Below are 15,913 nucleotides of genomic sequence, written 5' to 3'. Positions count from 1 at the left end.
TTTTAAGATTCTTCGTTGGAGATAATTTGAAGAAATATAATTGTTTAACGTGATTTTGACAATTTTTCTTTATCTTCCGTGTTGCGTAAATAAAATAAAATTCGTTTCGAAATTTTAACTGTTTGTAAATAAATCGAACGTTTCACTGTTACAATTTTGCGTAACGATATTCTTGTTACGAGACAAATGAAAAATGTTCCTTAGAAATAAGGAGCGATTTATTTGCCGAATTAATGAGAATTCGACTTTGTATTTTTCGTTTAAAAATCAACAAGACAAAAAATTACGTCCATGTCTAATTAATTTTTTAGATAAAATAGATAAAAACAGAATTAGAGGATTAATACTAGTGAAAAAGAATTATAAAAGGAATACATTTTTACAAAATCCACGATTTCTTTCAAGAACGTTTCTTATTAAATCAATTCTTTTATTGTCTATTATCGTCACTTGAACTCTAAAATCTCTGCAAAATTTTCAAAATTTTTCAAAATTTCGAAAACTTCTCTTGCGAATATTAAATCAATATTATTCGACTATCGTGATTCAATATTTTCGTGATATCGATAATACCATAATTCGAACGAGATAAAATAAGATACGCTCGAAATATTCCTATCTCCATTTTTCAATACAATTGTATTATTCCGTTACGTGTGGATAACATAAGTTTGCCAGGATTTAACGAGCGGATTCGAAGCGAACGTTGCAATTTACGTATGACACGAAGAAGAAGACGCAATTAATTATCGTATTCGAACCTCTGTCGAACGTTGTTCGCATCGTTTTCGAATTATTATTCGTTTTGTTGTGCAACTGTCACGCAACCGGAAAACGAAGAATAAAATTATGTAAGGTAATTAAAGAAAGGGAAGCGGAATCGTGACTTAACGTATAAACATCCGCTCGTGTGTATTGCTTTATAAACAATTGCAAAACGCGTTGCTCCAAGTGGTTGGATAACGCGTTGAGAAAAAAATGTCAGTTTCGTATCAGCAAAAATGTTAATCGAAGTAATGTAAATGAAGAGGAATAACATTTTCTTCGATTTCGTACACGAAAAATTCGAGCGAAACTTAATCCTTTCTTTCTTTCTTTCTTTCTTTCCTCATATTTGTTCTTGCAAATTTTCAATTTCTGATTTCTATTTCGTTATTATTATATATATTGATAATTTTATGCTAATAATTTTCATATCCTAGCAACAATGTTTGCCACACTGTTTTTAAATCGATGATTATCATTTACAACAGCTCAACATCGACGTTATACTTGTTGTTTTCCTCAGTTTCACTTATGGTAATTATTAAGAAATTGCGTCAGAAATGCAGGATCAGCCGATTGGGACGAGCAAATTATGCAATTATATAAAGTAAACGACACTTAAGATATACTCGAAAAATTGTCATAATTCTCCAAGTCTCACAATCTGTCTCTGTCTTTTCAGATATAGAAACAAAAAAAAACTGCAAAAAAAAAAGAGAGAAATCGAAAATCATAAATCATAAATCTATTTTTAATTTCGAATTTCTATTCCTACAAAATAAAAGACGATTCCGCGAAGACCAAATAATTTAATCGCTCGATTCAATAACAAAATGAGATCACAGAAAAAAGAAAAAAGAAAGAAAGAAAAGAAAAAGAGATCAGAGAGCTCATAAATGGAAGCTCGTAAATAGAAAATATATTCAACACAAGCAAATTTCCATCGCTGACTAATCGCGATAAGAGCAGCTTTCTTTCAATTTATCGGCCTTCCCTCGTCCAACCGATAGTAATAGGTCACGATCTTTCCACGACAAATTGGCAAGGCTTATCGAGTTCGAAATACCGTTCGACGTAACAAGAAAAAGAGAAAGAAATTGAAAACATTTTGATACGGAAGACGGCCCCATGAGACGGTTGAATGAATGGCAAGGCTGAATCTCGCTCGAGGCACACGAACCAGTGCCAGTGCGTACGCACGTGCGTGGTCGTGGTTGTGTACACGCCGAAGTGGCGCGCGGCATTGCATTTAACGTGGTGGCATTGCGCTGTACTTGGCCTGGCCACGCAATCGCGCTGTTACGTAATTGGCAGGGATGGAGTCAACAATATCGCGGCTCGTGCGATCGATACGAATGAATTTTCCACGAGGATCCACATGCGTGTTTCCACGTGCAAGTGACGATTAGAGGAGGGTAAATAGGTAGAGAGAATTTTGCCAAAATTATGGGTTTTCTAAACAGATTTTTAAAGATTTTTTTTTAGTGTTTAAGAAGCGTTTTTTTTTGGTTAATCTTTTAAAATGCGACGACTTGTGTGAATTTAAAAATTTAATCACATAATTTAATTAATTCGGATTATGTAAAAGGTACAATGAATTTTTACCGATGTAAATCTTTAACAATGAAAGATATTCGTTGGAAATATTTTACTTCAATGTGATTAGAAACGTAAATGAAAATTAATTTACGATCGCATTAACGCAGAGTGACTTTAGATTCTTAGCAGTGCAGTTGTACTTCCACGAGAGATGAGTCTGGTGACCGAGAACTGGTGGAACTTGGCTCGTGCAAAGTCGAGGTTGTCTCGAAATGTGACAGACAGGAATTAACCGAAACAATCTGATTCTTTCTTGTTTACTCGTACAAATGCACACGTTACAATTGCTAGATCTTGGATTTGATTTATTATACGAAAAGCCGCGTTGCATTCTAGATATGTTCAACTTTGCTTTCACGTTTGTACTTCGCTGTACTACCGGTAGAGTTAAAGGTTATAACGTTATATCACATATAATCTCGTTTGCATTATTATTTTTATACAACTCGAATGATTATGTGTATATATATATAATTGTTTGGAAAATATTGGAATAATGGAAAAAAAAACTTTATCATAATTTTGTTAAAAAGTGATGCATACACGAACACTTGGAAATATTTATATTACATATCTATTTTCACACTACGATCTCAAATATTCTGTTCAAAATATTTTTCTTTTCTTCGTTCGAAGATTCATTGTCATCAATTATAATCGATTACACAAAAAATTAGTCTCTTCTTCTTCTTCTTCTTCTTCTTTTTAATTTAATTTAATTGTTATTCAATTGCGTTCCAAAAATAACGAATCAATATCTATTCTATCGCGTGCAAATTTCCTTCCATACCGATCCCAAACGATATTTTTTAATATTTTCCAAAGCGACACGGATTAATAATAGTACCTATTAGGTAATTATCATCGATCAATGGTGATATACGTACACACGGCCGTGAAAATAGTCGAGAAGCTATAAACGATATGCGCATTTTCCGCGATAATTGCGAGCAAGCTGGTTACGAAAGCCTTCGGTATCGAGCGCGTTTCGTGCGCACGTCGGTGACATTTCGAGAAGTTCAAGACCGCGAGACGAAAAAATAATTCTCTAACCTAGATGGTGCTACGAGTAAAGGTATCAAATGCCGTCCGATATGTTTCTGTTATGCTAATCGAGATCCTCTGGCGGAGGACGATGGAAGAATTCAGATTTTGCAACGAGACTTTGCCGTGTAGAAAGAAATATCCGTTTGTCCGTCGCCAAGTCTCGTAGTTTAATAAAATTCCAAATTAATGCATAAAATTTGACGTGAAATTATACTTCTCAAGATCGATAAGAAACTCGATAAGAAAGTAAATTTCATTCCAATTTTGATTCACGTTTCATCTTCCTATCTCTTTGCTTTGACCGAACTGGAGCTGCACTGCATTCGTCACAACACACCGAAAAAGAATTCGCAAAGAATAATCGATACGAAATAAAACTTCTCTCGACACAATCGAAATCGAAGCTTAGAAAAACGCTACACCAAATAATCTCTCCAGGTTTAATATAAAAAGAAAAATTGAAAGTTTATTATCTTAATTAAAACACTCGAACGGTCCGCAGATCGAAAAGACGATCGAACAACACGAAACGAACGATGAACACGGAAAGAAGGTTCTATTAGAAAAACAGCTTGACATCGACCTTTCTCCATAGATAGTCAATTAGAAGAAGAGGACATTTCACGTGGGATGAATCGAGCGTCGAACACGAGGCGAACACGGAAATGAAGCGAGAAGGGGTGGAGGAATAGGGACGTTCGATCGTTTGCGCTCGTTGAAAAGCCGGAGGAAGCCGGAAGAAATATTAATGAGAAAGAAATAGCGTGGCGTAATTAGCAATATAAAAGCGATAGAAGGAGAAAAAATGGAAGGAGAGAAGAGAAAGAAATAGAGGCGGCCGACTTCCATTTCCATTCGATCGCCGATAAACTTATCGGCGACACGTTCTAGAAAAGTCGCCATTTGCAATTTAAACCGGGGTACCCCCCCGGTCGATCGCTTCGTTCCCGAGTTTCGAGGAGATTAATAATATCGTTCCAATGTTTCCTTTAAACCGTTTCGACGTCACGTGAACATCGTTACGTAAAAATTTCCATCGGGGCAACGGACAAAGATATTCTTTTTCCTTTTCTTTTTTCTTTTTCTTTTCCTTTCTTTCCGTCTTTTTCTTGCGCGGTACACGACAGCATGGCGGAATTCGAATACGTAGAGGTCAAAGCGGTTGGTCATAATTATGTCGTTCGGGAGGATTTCGTCAGCCTCGTCGTTATCTACGAAAGCCTCTTCGTTTCACAGAATTTATATTTCAATTCATATAAGCGAATTTGTCGCGCGTAATTTAATTACCGACGATTGGTAAACGGACAATTTAGATAAGATCCTGTTGAGAATTAATTAATTGCGAATTCTGTTTAATATTTCCTACAAATATTCCAACTCTTCGCGAAAATCTCTACAATATAATCTGCGTAAAAACGAAAGATATATTCCAATTCCGGAAAGCATGGCTATGTGCACGAATATTCCACCTTTCGAAACTGTTCTAAAATTAAACAAAAACTGAATGTACGCTCGAAGAGGTTAAATATTTTATCGTTGGTTTAGCTCGTGGGTTTAAAGTCCTGGCAAGAGAAATAGGTTTTTCAGAAAACGGGCGATCAGTTGGCGAGGAACAATGAACGTCCCGCGATGAAGGTCTCGCGATGACCGTGGCCAAGCCAACAAGCCGCTCACGCGTGTACGCACTCGATTCGCTTGGAAATTTTATGATCGGCCGACTTGCGTCACAATAGCGAGCGATACGCGTTACAGGAACCGGGTAAATCGAAAAACCTTCGTCGTTCGAAACGCGGACAATCCGCGTGGAAGGCGGATTTTTTATTCGAATTTGGGACCGATTATTCGTCGATTATTCGTGATCGAGCAGCTCATCCATGGCTGCTTCTTCTCCGCGAGATTTTCTTTGCCGATATATTTGGTTTTATTTTTTCTCACGAGGAGAAAAAAATGGATCAAAGGTCAACTTTGATCTATTTCTACTCGTAATATCGTACTTCCTTTAATGCCTTCCATTTTCCTTCTTATCTTCTCGTTTTTCTTAATGATAAGTAAGTATTATCATCTTTTTTTATAAAATACGAGCAAAGAGTTTCTCTCGGAGACACAGATTTTCTTTAAACATCTGGCAAAGTTTAAGAATTAAATATTGGTCTTTGTGCAATATTTATCCAAATAGAAATTATTTATCCAAGTAGAATATTCGTGAATTTTCTTTCTTGAACGATTCTAGTTACTTTCCGAGACATTTAAGAGCAATTCAAATTTCTTGTCGAGGAAATCACTTCTATACCGATGTTGCATACATATATATATATATATATACATTTCTTGACTGTGACGAAGCAAAATAGAGGAAATCTAAATTACAGATTTTTTTTCGAATAACTTTCAACGCGTTTACGTAACGTGATTTTAGTTGCATCGATTGAAATCGAAGGAGATTTATCGATTCGATTGAAAATGAAGGGGAAGGCCCGAAGCGTGAGAAAACGTTTCAAGCGACAACAATGTGTTTCCCCGTGGCAAATAACAATCATTTCTCCGACGTGCGTCATATTTACAATTCGAAATTTACCATTTCACGCTTGCGCGGCTGGTTATGAAACGTACTCACCGAGGAAAAAAGAATATCACCGAGAAGGCACGTTGCCGTGACTTTTCGACGACGCTCGATTATGCATAAATTTTCCATCGCGTTGGAACAATTTACCTAACGCCTTTACGTAACAGGTCGAGAAAAATGTAGTCCAAGAATTTTTTCCCCAATTTTTATAGTACGCAAGAGTCGTCAATTTGTCGAGTTCTTAGGAGAAGAGAAAGCAAAGTGTGTTTTGCGGAGGGTGTCGCGATCAAATGCGAAAAAATAATGTAAATAGCGTTAATGACAGATTTAAACGTTGAATATAAAAAGAAATTTAATCGAGCAGACGCGGGAATTCTTTCTAAGTGCCTAATTTCCAAGTAACGTTGATGATTGGATTAAATAACGGGTTTTCAACAATTTTCCTATTACGACCGATCAATTTTCATGAATCAAGAAATTTGTCACGGCTCGGTTTAAATTTCATTCCATATGCATGTATTCCTCTTTTATTCCATCTTTCTTCCCAGAACCCATTTCCTGCCTTCATGTTTTTTTGCAACGCGCTTTCCTCTTTTTTTTTATCCCGCGATTCGTTAGAAAACGCGAAAGAAATAGGAAGTCGTATTATTTTTCCGTAGATTTATGCAAGAGGCGAAGAGAACAGCGAAGAGAACAGCCTCTATTCTACCCATTTTATGTAAGATTTTATGTAAAATCGTCGATTATTCACGCAACGATGAATTTGCCGAATGGAATCACAATTTTAGCTTTGAAAAGAATTATTGTCGATTTATTGTTTCAATATATCTTATCGATCACTCTATGAAAGCGATACTCTTGAATCAAAGCACACGAGCAGAGGCCAGATGTTGATAATAGGATCGGATTGATGCAAGTTTCGTCATATAAGGAGTATACGTGTTTTACCACTATGAATGTTTATACCACTATAAAATCAAATTTTTCTTTTTTTTTTTACGAATTTAGTCGAACAAATGGACGTTTAAATGGACGTTTATTTCCATCTTCAAATATCATAAAGCTGTACTATAGTTTGTATCACGTCCTGTGTTTTATATATTCGAATTTTAATTCGCGAATATTTATTTACAGTATATATATATAAGGAGGAAAGATTCGAAACAATTGGAAATGATCTCTCGATTACTATTATTTAACCACGCGTAACACGCGATGTTGCGACACGTGTTCAATGACGTTTCATTATCGTCACGTAATACGATCGTTGGTTACCACAAGCAAGTTGGTGACCCGGAAACGAAGATCAAAATTCGCTTCTCGTGTAATGTAAAATGGATTTTTGTAGTTGCCAGCTCGTCTATCATCCACTGACTGATTAATTTGCAAACAAGTAGATATTTCAACAACTCAGGGATATTTTAATGAAACGTTCTCGAAATATTGTACGAGTGTGGAGGGCAGGTGTGGTGATCGCGTCATTCATCTAGGGAGCAGGAAGAGGAAAAATGATGTATAGCTTTAATGGCAAAAACGAGTTCTAGAGGGGACCTATTTCTAGAAAATAGGTCGAAAATTGGCACGAAGGAAGTTGGAAAGATTCGGTTGAGTCAGGAAAATAGTTTCTATGACGAATGGCAACAGTTGAATTAGTTTCTTTGTCTAAATATACTTGTTTTTGCAAATGTTATATCAGATACTTTTAGAATTTAAAATCGAAAAATTTTCACGCTCGATTTATCCGATAACGTAAATAACTTTTTCAGGAATTCACGTGAATCGCGATAGATTATTCAACTGTCGAGAAAGTATTAAAAATATGTGCAAGCGGTTCGAACGCAGAAATGACCTTCCAAGTTACATAAATTTAACTTGACCAACTTAACCTTAATCGTGTCTCGGTAATATGCAACAATTATCATTAATTAATAGAAGAGTTAATGCGAAATTAAAATATAAATTAATAGTGCGTATATATTTTACTGTAGCATAGAATTTGCTGGATTAATTTTTTACCCTAAGTATATTAAATTATCCTCGATCTTATAATCGATCTTCTATATAAAAACTCGTAAAATTAACTTCGCAACAAACGATTCATCTAAATACACGAATAAGAAAAAAGAAAAAAAGTCCGTGTGATCGACGATTTATCTACAAAAAATTGCATTAAAAAATTTACTTCGCAAGAAACCGAAGAATTTATCTTGAGAAAAAAATAATAATAACAATAATAACAAGAAAGAAGAAAGATAAGAAAATTTCTCGACCCGAATATGATCAAATAGAATCCGAGAAAAGAAACTTTCCAACTTTCGATGCACAACGAAACACATAAAACCCGAGAAAAAGAATCTTCCTTTCCGCTCGATACTTTTCTCTCGTTTCAATAAATTTTTTTCTCCTGTTCGAGGGGAAAAAAGAAAGATAAGCGGATCTCTCTCCTCTTTACGTTCCAAAGGAAGAATCTCTCGGCGCAGATCTCGCGATGACTGTGGCGCAGCTCACGCTTTCGACGAAGGGAACTAGAAGAGAAAGGACGAGCAAAGACGAGCATCGAGGCGCGGTGACGGGTAGGTAGGATCACAGAGGCTGCACAGCCTCTGTGGAGTGCGGAACTCGAGACCTTGGGTTCGTGCACTCGCGCGTTGGCACGTCCCTGAGCCGCAAACAGGAACACGGCGATTATCCGGCAAATGAATGAAATCGAGTGAACCCGTTCACTCGCGTACGCGTACGCCCCGGTTCGCTGCGGATCCGCCTTAAACCAGAACCACTTCTCCGTGAATGGCGGTGCACGGCTCGTGCTCCGCACCGAATTACGCGGCGGAGTTAAACGGCTGTCGTACGATCATTAATCTATCTGGTCACGTGGCGTCGTCCGAGTCTTATTAGTTTCGATGCCGACGCGTGGCGTACAGCGTACGGAATGAGAAGTTGGTCGCACGAAAGTGTAAACGCCGCGAGAAAAATTATTATCGATCCGCTCTCCGTTCGAAAATTGATTTTTCTTAACTTTGGATTTCGTTTCAAATTCGATTCCGCGCTGCTTGAAGTTACAAGTCGAATTTTCGAATTCGATTTTCTTGATTTTCGATTATCGGCATTGATTTTTCACTCGCTCGTTATTCGGGACAATTGGTTCTGAATTTCTCTCGTTGCTATATTATAGATATGGGAAGATTTTTTTTTTTTTTTTACGAGCTTGAACTTTGATTTCTCCTTTTCTTTAACACTTGGAACGAACATTGAAAGTTAATTGCAACTATGATTTATATACTATATACATGGAAAATATCGATAATTTATATTATTGTTATTTCTCTCTCTCCGTCTCAACGCTATTTACATCGAAACGAAGAATAATCTTTTATCGAGTGAGAGTCGACGAGATCTCACACACGATAGCGTCGACGATTCAATCTGCGAGACGGCTTCGATATTAAGCGATACTTGGTACGATTCCACGTTCGAACGATTGCCTTAATTATTAACTCTGCCGAGGATTACGCGTAAACATTTCGATTAACCCAAATTTGAATTAACCCTAACGAATTGAATAACGGAGTGCGGAATAATTACTTTGTCTCGTGGTGAAGGATGAGGTCACGATTTGGATTCGTTCTCATGGAATCGCATCGGACGAAGAGTTTCGATCGAGTGAATTTCCTCGGTGAAGCAAATTTTTATTTATCCCTGATAAATATACCGGGAATAAAATTAATCGTAATGAAACCACCGTCGTGCTATAATAAATATGTGAAATCGATTGCGTAAATAGCAAGAAAGATCGTAAACTTTTTTACGGTTATATCTACACTTAATCCATAAACATTAAAGTTTCAACTGTGATTTGCAATAAGTACCAATTGCATACTGCATAGTTAAAGGAATGATTATTTTTCACGACTGATTACATTACAAATAATAGCCGTTTGAAATAAACGATAATAGGAATGTATTCTGCGATATCGCGGTGTACAACGCGAATATAACGAAAATTCGCATCGATCCGGTGAGAGCGAACGGGCAAAACTTGGTGTCGAACGGTGTACAGATACAGATCGAAGTAAAGCGATATTAGAGAGCCGCGACCACACTCGTAATTGTCAACCAACGTTCGATCTAATACCTAATGCCCCGTGCCACGGCCAATTCATACGTTTGTTACGCCGCGTTTAACTCGTAATTAATTACACAGCGATTCGATAAATAAGCAGCGCGCAAGCGTTCATCACCGCTCGCTCGTTGAATTCGTAATCAGTCGTTATTACTGCACGCCATACACAAGCGCGCGCACACACTCGCGCCCGACCACTCGTCCCTCCTCCGAATCGAGAACCGAGCGGAAAGGTAGGAAAAGTCGAAAATTGTTTTCCACGGGGAATCGGCCGGCTCGAGTTTCGACAACGAGTCACGTGTATACTCGCTTTATTCCACGACGTGCAATTTCACGGTCGTGACCGGTGTGCGGGTCGCTGATAAAAGCTTAACTGGCTATCGTTCTCGTATCTCGCTTGACGAAATAGTCTGAAAGGCTGACGAATGACTCTGTTCTGCATTTTTCTTTCTTTCTTTCTTTCTTTTCCTTCCTTCCTTCCTTTTTTTCTTTTTTCGTTTGCACTCGCTAGAGCGTCTATTTCGCCTACCGTCGACTCGAGTTTCGATAAATCCTCGTTTTGGTGAAATGGAAACGCGCCACGTATATTCGGCCTGTTCGACGAGCCGGAATGGGGATTCCAGATGACGGAAATAGTAGTTTGATGAATAATTAATTTAGAAAGGATTTAAAATCGGTACATTCGTATGGTAATCTGAGCAAGCATCTTCGTGATTTCTTATTTTTCGATCGATGAATTTCTTCGGAAACGAGGGAACGTTAAAAACGTTTCTTCGATCGAATACCTTTCGAGACGAAACGAAACGAAACGGAACAATTTCATAAGAACGGAAATAAACAGTTATCCGAGAGCGAAACGTAATTATCCAATGTCCGGTGAAAGAAAATCCCGCAACCTATCCCCCATCCACGCGGAAGTATTGGAAATAAAGTGTTCGATTACAGTTTTGTTCGACTAGAATCTATAGACAATTCCATGGAAGAGGCACCGATCGAATTAGATCGTTCAAACCGATATACAATGAAACGAGTTCCCCGGATAAGATACGCCTATCGATCAACGACGTTGGATACGTCCCTTCCATATATATATATACATTATATATACTATATATACTTACCCATAAACTCCATGTGGAAATATTTCGTTGTGCGTGTGTGTTTACTTTTATAACAGCTATCGATTTTATCACTAACTAACAATATCGAGGCTCGTACGCGTACGATGGTTAAAAATGAAAGAGACAGAGGCGTTGTGGATATTATTCCAGGGAGACTTTAGCGACCGCGCCAGATGTAATTTCATCTCCAGAAGAAGAAGGAAGTGCAGAGCGGCTGGAAAAACTCGAAATCGAAAAAAATTCGATCGATCGATCGATCGGTCGGTCGGTCGGTCGATCGGTCGGTCACGAGAGACACGCACTCTGCCGATCGTCGTTTCCTTCGTGGCCACGAATATGCCACGAAGAATATGCATACACGCGGAAATACGAGGTTTGAGCGCGCGATCGCGCAAATATTTGACTTCGATCGAAGCCACCGTCTGAAATTCCTCCTGCTTTGGATTTTCGCAAATATATTTTTATCGAGCGAGCCGGGAGGACACGTACGTTTCCACGAATCTGTTCGAAAGGAACGGAGAAGGAACGGGAAGAGGCGGAGAATATTTCCCCGACTCGCGGTTACCAACGAGTCGCGCGATATTGAGAAATTGTTTGTTCCTAGGGAGAAAACAATCTCGATATCTCGGTTGTTATAACATCGATTTGCTCGCGCGACGAACGCCAACTTAAGGGAAAACGAGTTGTGCCTCGAAATTGTTCGCGACGAATAGAAATTTTCTCCATTCTCGTTTCGATCGTACTGGAAAAACGCGTGATACTGAAACGATCGAAATTCCGAAATTGTTACTGCGAGTTATATTTTCCAAAGTGGATGGGTAAACGAGCGATCATTTTCATCCGGAATCAATGAAGCCCGAATTTATTCAACCAAGAACGATAGAGATAGAACAGAATCGAAGCAGTTCGACACAAAGTTCAAATCACGATATACCACGGTTGACATTTCGCAATCGAGAACGAAATTAAAACTAGATTCAAAGCCAATCTTGACTATTAGCACGCTAACTCGATCTCCCGTTAACTGTCCCCATTTCGTTTTTAAATTAATCGTGAAAAAGTATGTTGGAATCAACATGGTCGATAATAAATTATCAAATTATTTTATGTAAATTGCTACGAAGATACACGTACGTATATTCGCGTCCATTCCATTAAAAAATGAAAAAATAAAAGTGGATAAACAAAGCTGGACCCATGGCAAAAAATACGGAAATTGGGATGGAAAATGCAATTTGGTTCGCGCAGTAGGAGGTTTTTACTGGCTGATCGCAATATCTCGATGTAGTTGAATTCCGCTCGTTCACGTGCCACGAGGTCAGTCGTAAAACGGTGCTGGAAGAACGTTAGCTTGTTACGCAAAATAACGACGGACGAGCGAGCGAGCGAATACTAATACAAGTGTTTTCAGCCTGTTGGCCGTGACCACGAAGAGAGGTGGAACTGTGCAAAATAGAAACTTGGTTGAGCGGCGCCTTCGGTAAAGGACAAACACGATTATCGGCCTGGTTATCGGTGGCAATTAATCAAGCCACGATTTATCGGCGAGCACGGGGTTGCATAAATTTTCGCATCGTACCGATTACGTACACGACTACGATCGATTAACTTCCTAGTACACGTAATCGTAACTACGCAGAAACGTAGTTTTTCTCCGATATATATATATGTGTGTGTGTGTGTGTGTGTGTGTATTTATATTATAATTATATTTTCCCCCAACTTTTTCACTTCTTTCCATTTCCTTTTCTAGAGTTTTCCAATCTTATCCTTGCATAGATACGACTCGAGTTGCTATGAGTTTTCGTAATTAGTAAAACGTGCACGATATTTTATTTTGTTTTGAAAATAGAAGTGAGATATTATTAATTATGAATTATGTGCATACATGATATTTCCTTGAATTTGGAATTAGAATGGATAAAAGGTGGAAACGTTAAAAATGTTAAAAAATATGTGGCAAATATCGTCGTAAACGTTACATTTTATTTCGTGCATCAAGGGATGAAAAAATATGAAATTCGTGTAATATTTTGTATTACAGAGGTGAATTAAAATGAATGCGAATATTAAAAATTTGTGATAACGAATATAAAATATTTACGAGCAATTGATGATGAATCTTGGTTATTTTTTTTTTTTTTCAATATCGATAAACTAAAAATCTTGTGGATTAATTGGTAGATACGTTCAAGGTGAAATTAATCGTGGCAACCGAAGAACGAATTGTTTCCGTTTCTTTCACGAGCCACGTTGTTGCATCAAGGAAACGAACTTTTCCGTTGCTCGTCGCGCAACCGGCTAATGTTTGCTCAGATCGTATCGCGAGGCTATATATTACTCAAACCGGTGGCCCTCGGTTACATGTGGAGGAAATATTAATTTGTCTACAAATCGCGATCACGTGCGGTTACCTGAATTACTCCTTAAATTAACCTATTCTAAGTTTCATTTCGAATAAAATTTGATCCGTTAAAAATATTCCATTTACTTCATTTCAGTTAATGCATATAAATTTAACTTCGCGAATAATTTAATCTTCCATAAGTGAAAAAAAGAAAAAAATTCCAAGATTTTCCAAAAAACCTTCCATGATTGCAATATTATACACTTTATGATAAATTTACTTATCGGTTGCCTTGTTATTGATATAAATAATTTCTGGAATTCTTTTATTTGAAAAAAAAAAACTTAACAACTTTCGTACCTTTCCGTCTCGGAAGATCTCCAAAAGTCGAATCATCGTTACTTGGCATATTTACTATCAATTCACACTTCGGCTTTTTAAAATTGTACTATCTTAAAATTACAGAAACTAAACGATTTCAAAAATTTACATTTACTTTAAATATAATTAATACAAATCAGCCTGATACTTCACAAACCAACAGTCGAAAAATTCTATAAATCATCTTCAATCCGTTAGAATAACTAGACGAATATACGAATAAAGAGGCCAGTAATCCATACAACCTCTTAATCTGTATTTAAATAAATAAACCTCGAATAAATCGACAACGTTGTACGTCAACCTTTAAAATTTTTAAATCCCACCTACACGATATATAAACGTGTATCTAGATAATATGCAAAGAAACGACTCTATACATGATATTCTATCGACTCTAGCCAAAAAAAATAAAATAAAACAAATCACGATCGCTCAGAATTTTGAATGAAATCTCCTGCATTCCTCCAAAAGAAATTACCTCATCTTCATTGCCCGTCGTCTCGTCGAGGGACTAAAAAATCAGGATTCTGATTAATCGTTGGCACAGGAAACCGAAGTGGCCCGATACCAACGGTTTCCGAACCGTTCCCCTCGTTAATCTGTCGCCGGTAGTATCACTGTAACACGGCCCCCGGTTTCCTGCTCGGATATTATCGGATTATTGCGTTCGCGGCCTGTAAAAGTTCATACCGGTAATCCTTGGCATACTTAGACCGGACAAAGTCGCGAGCTACGTGCTCGCTCTTAATCTCGGTCGAAAAACCTGCCTCGAACAATATGCGCGACACGTGATGCGCGTGTGCGTGTTACGTACGTGTAGTCCGAGAGCACGGTTTTACACGGTGTTTTGCGCGCTTTAAACGCACGTCTCGCCTTCATCCCTCCCTCTCCTCCCTTCCTTCGAGCGGAGAGACATTCTTATTCCAGCGCTTCTCTCACGTTCCTGCTTCCTGCGCCAGAAAAATTGGCTAACCTGTTTACTGATGCAACAAAGGAAAGGAAGGGAAAGGAAAGGAGAGAGAAAGAAAAAGAGAAGCGAGCGCGTCTCGAAACCGGAAGGTTTCGAGGAGGAGAAAGATTAAAAATACCGAAGCCGTGAAAGACACGGTGTCCGGTCCGCGAAAAAGATCAAGGATCGGATTAAAATTCTCTGAAAAAGTTAAAATGGGAGAGGAGGAGGATATATTTTTGCCTTTTTTAATTGGATGATCAATTCTCCGGAACAAACTGGATCCTCGCGGGAGAAAGAGATAGACGAGGAAGAGATTCGGATTTCGATTCCGAAACCGCGTACCAAGACGGGCTAATGCAAACAGGAGGGAGAGTGATTGCAAATAAAATTATATCGAGCGGCGGGAGGAACAAATAAGAGATGGGATCCGTAAATACGGTTAAAAGGAAAGTCAACAGGGGTGGTTGGACCAAGCGTTACGGACGTGCGAACGAGGGCGCAACGGGATCGCGGGGAGGGGAGCGGAAGGAGCAGCGAACAGGTTGGGAAGGGGTATCGGGAGAAAAAAATTGATAAGAGGGACAAAACGATGAGAACGAGCGCGACGGTATCGATCGATGGAAGGCGAGAAGAAACTAAACCGAATTCAATGGGTAGTGAGGAGGGGGAAAGAGGAGGAAAGGGTTTCTGAGGTAAGGGTAAGGTGGTCGGAGCGATAAGGTGGTGGAAGCCGCGGATAACGCCACAGATAGCCGGGTCGAGTCGTTAAACATTGGACGGAAACGAGTCGAGGAACGGTGCAATGCGCCTGGCCCTTTATTTACCGAGCGCGTGCTGCTTTCCATGGGACCTTTAAAAGGCACACGCATGAAAGGAAGAGTGAGGCGAGGAGATGAAGAATGTGTATGTGAGTGTGTATCTGTGTGTTGTGCGTATATATACGCTCATGACGTTTCCTTCCTGTTGAACTTTTCACGTGCCCGAGCCCTGCACCCCCTGAACTGTGCGCTCGTGC

General features: G+C 38.5%; 2 protein-coding genes across 4 annotated transcripts in view; one reads left to right on the top strand and one right to left on the bottom strand.

Moving 5' to 3' along the window:
* The window catches only part of LOC107998100 (uncharacterized), a 233,548-nt gene extending 219,329 nt beyond the window's left edge, over positions 1-14,219 (bottom strand). For both annotated transcript variants that reach the window (XM_062072716.1, XM_062072710.1), the window contains exon 1: positions 11,216-14,219. The gene's annotated coding sequence lies outside the window, so the exon portion shown is untranslated. The remainder of the gene's footprint in view (positions 1-11,215) is intronic.
* The window catches only part of LOC107998101 (protein Tob1), a 105,570-nt gene that overhangs the window by 35,200 nt on the left and 54,457 nt on the right, over positions 1-15,913 (top strand). The gene's annotated exons all lie outside the window — the stretch shown is intronic.

Source organism: Apis cerana, linkage group LG3, assembly GCF_029169275.1.
Source record: "Apis cerana isolate GH-2021 linkage group LG3, AcerK_1.0, whole genome shotgun sequence".
Lineage (NCBI taxonomy): Eukaryota > Metazoa > Arthropoda > Insecta > Hymenoptera > Apidae > Apis > Apis cerana.
The sequence above is the reverse complement of the archived record's forward strand: the minus strand, read 5'-3'. Positions and strand labels throughout refer to the sequence as shown.